The 2,035-nt window shown below is 46.4% G+C and overlaps 1 protein-coding gene across 6 annotated transcripts in view; it reads right to left on the minus strand.

Moving 5' to 3' along the window:
* AHCYL2 (adenosylhomocysteinase like 2) overlaps positions 1-2,035 on the minus strand; it is a 50,206-nt gene that overhangs the window by 6,870 nt on the left and 41,301 nt on the right. The gene's annotated exons all lie outside the window — the stretch shown is intronic.

The raw sequence follows: 2,035 nt of genomic DNA on the forward strand, positions 1-2,035 counted from the left end.
TGAAGCTCCCCGAGGCTCACCCTCCTTGCAGCTCTGCATACTGTATTGTATGTTCAGAGGGCAAGAGAAGAGATGGTAAGTTTATTAGGGCAGTGATCACACCAGTCATCAGGTACAGACTTAGGCAACGCCTAAAATAGAAATTCTGAAACTACCCATCGGCTTAGGTGGTGAAATGGAGGCGGTCTCCTAAATTTTCATACAAACAAAAGGAAATGCTTCAGTTATAATACTGAAATCGATTCGTATTTCCTGAGTGACTTACCCCATGCTAGTCATTGAGGTAAAAGATACTTGATGTGAGGGGACTTTCTCATATTTTCATTGCTGTACCTTCAAGGTCAATGTGATGTAGTGGTTACACATTGAACTCCGATCCCCAAAGCTGGCATTTCAAAACCACCAACAGAAGCTCTGCGGGAGAAAGACTGGGCTGTCTACTCCTGTACAGTCTCAGAAACCCACAGGGGGCGCATTGACTTGGTGGCAGTGAGTGAGTGAGTGATGAGGTCAACGTAGCATACAATGAGGTGCTCAATAAATGCTCAGAAAGACCAGGTGCTGGTCCCAGAGGAAGCAGCCATCTAGTGGAGGTGACTCAGAGAATTCAGGACTATGGGTGGTCTGGGCATTTCTTTAAAAGTTTCATAAGTTGGTTCAGCCGGTCCTTTTATTTAAAATTTTTAGCATGATATGGATGAAAGTTTATTGGTTTTCAGTTCAACAATTCCTACACATTTTGATGAGTGACTCTGACGGGCACCCCATGAAACAGTAGCACTGTTAGCCTTTCTAGAAGCACCTGAGCAGTGAAAGCCCAATCCCACAGCCATTGAGTCGACTCATGGGTACCCCCATCTTGTACCCCCACCTCTCACCTGTAGAGCTCTGCCCTATGGAAACAATGGCTCAGGATCAAAAACATATCGCCCAGAATGTTCAGTCCAGCATGGTTAGTGGCAGCAAAAAGTGTAAACCAACCAATGGCTCCAGAGACCAAGCTGGTTTCTTAGAGTGGACTCTTCAGCAGACCTAAGATAAATATTTATGGTGTGAAGTTTAAAACTAAGCTGTGCTGTACTTGAACTTGGAATTAAAAAAACTAGGACTCAGTGATGTGGATAGATATATATATATGGACGTGGTTCCAGCCCTCAGATGATTTGGGAGTTAAGGATATACTATGTAAATCCCTTGGCTCAGTGTTTCCCAAAGTGGGTGATACTGCCCCCTCCAGGGCGCTACAAAGACCTGGGCGCTGTGAAAGCAGGTCACTACACTTGATCCTGGATTACAGACTACAGTACAAACATTTTGAGTTGCCGGGGGTGGTGGTGGGGGTGCTGAGTAGTTTGTTTTTTTCCTGAAACGGGGATGGTGGGCCACATAACCTCGGGAACCTATGCCTTCCTTATTTTTTTGGAGGAATATAGCAACAGGAAATGGAAACCGGGAAAAGCAAAGGCCAGGTTAGGATAAAGAGCTTGGAGGTGCTGGTATGGGACTTGAAGTGTTTAAACTCTTCAGGTGCTTAGTGTTTTACACCTCTGGTGGTGACGCATTGGTAAGCGGTTCGAAACCACCAGCCCCTCTGCAGGAGAACGATGAAGCTTTCTACTCCTGTAGAGTTACAGGCGCAGATACCCACAGGGCCGGATCTACCCCGTTTCTGTGAATTGGAATCAACTCGATGGCAGTGATTGAACCTTCCAATGACAAGCAGTCTTGGAGACAGGAAGCAAAGAACGAGCTGACACGATGCTAAGAAGTGGCTATTTTCTTAGGAAGCATTCCTTGGGGAAAGGCTCTGGTGGAGAAGGGTTCTTGTTACGGGCATACTGAAATGATGAACATCATCACTGCTGGGTAGAGTCCTAGAATGGCTATGAGGCACAAGCCAAGTGCGTCAGTTTAGAAGAAGGTTTTGCCGAGGAACTTGACTGGATTCTCTATCCTGTCCAGAGAGTGAATTCACGTGGCGGTGAAGGTCACAGGGTAGGTGAGGCTTCTGTAGGGACAAGGGCGTTTCCTGGGG

Source organism: Echinops telfairi, unplaced genomic scaffold (genome assembly GCF_000313985.2).
Source record: "Echinops telfairi isolate 266 unplaced genomic scaffold, ASM31398v2 ScPeMD7_23;HRSCAF=83, whole genome shotgun sequence".
Taxonomy (NCBI): Eukaryota; Metazoa; Chordata; class Mammalia; order Afrosoricida; family Tenrecidae; genus Echinops; species Echinops telfairi.